This window comes from Sinocyclocheilus grahami, unplaced genomic scaffold (assembly GCF_001515645.1).
Source record: "Sinocyclocheilus grahami isolate Dianchi unplaced genomic scaffold, SAMN03320097.WGS_v1.1 scaffold783.1, whole genome shotgun sequence".
Taxonomy (NCBI): Eukaryota; Metazoa; Chordata; class Actinopteri; order Cypriniformes; family Cyprinidae; genus Sinocyclocheilus; species Sinocyclocheilus grahami.
In genome coordinates, this window is record NW_015505962.1 from 325,783 (window position 1) to 326,865 (window position 1,083).

At 33.8% G+C, this 1,083-nt stretch overlaps 1 pseudogene; it reads left to right on the forward strand.

Moving 5' to 3' along the window:
- LOC107561605 (gastrula zinc finger protein XlCGF49.1-like) overlaps positions 1-1,083 on the forward strand; it is an 8,533-nt pseudogene that overhangs the window by 6,040 nt on the left and 1,410 nt on the right.

The following is a 1,083-nucleotide window of genomic DNA, read 5'->3' on the forward strand; positions in this document are numbered from 1 at the left end:
AAGATACTGAAGAACTAACAGGTTGGTGTTTATTCTTCATTAATGAGGCTGAATGTTATAAAGCTTCAAACAGTATTAGATTTGTTGTAGCAGGAAAAATCTATAGAGCTGTTGAATAATCTAGAGGAAGCATCATATAATAAAATACACTTTCTATGATATGGGTGCTTTTTTAAACAAAATTAATGTATGTTAGATAATTTTGTTGTTGATCAAACATATTTACTAGTTCTCCCTGTAGAAACATGTGATTTGTGTCTATAATAATTACAAATAGTTACAATTTCAGAGAGACATAATTTATAAAAATGCATCAAATATATATATGTTTACATCAGGGTTAATTTTTGTCTCCTTTCACGTTTCTCTGTTTTTATGACTAACTGAAAATAAACCATTTTTACTTTTATTTCAGAGTTAAATGAAGAAAATGAGGAGAATGAAGAATTGAGTGAAGGTAAGGAGATAAATCATGTCAAAAGTAGAGAAAAACCTTTGAGTTGCACTGAAACCAAACAGGATTTAAAGAAAAGAAGAGCCAAGAAATCTTTCACCTGCTCTCAGTGTGGAAAGAGTTTGACAAACAAACATTATCTTTATCTTCACATGAGAGTTCATACTGGAGAGAAACCATACACTTGTAATCAGTGCGGGAAGAGCTTCACACAATTATCAACTCTTAAATTACACATGAACATCCACACGGGAGAGAAACCATACAGTTGTGATCAGTGCAGCAAAACATTTTTGAGAGCTTCAAACCTGAAGAAACACCTGAGAGTTCATAAAACGGAGAAGCCACATTCATGTTATTTGTGTGGAAAGAGTTTGTCATGTTTACAATATTTGAAAGTACATCAGAAATACATGCTGCTGTGAGAGAGTACATGTGCTTTGAGTGTGAAAAGACTTTTACTACAGCAAACCGTTTAAAACTGCACGAGAGGATTCACACTGGAGAGAAATCTTACAAGTGTTCACACTGTGGCAAGAGATTCAATCATTCATCACATCTGAAAACACATGAGAGGATCCACACTGGAGAGAAACTGTATCACTGCACTGCATGTGGGAAGTGTTTCA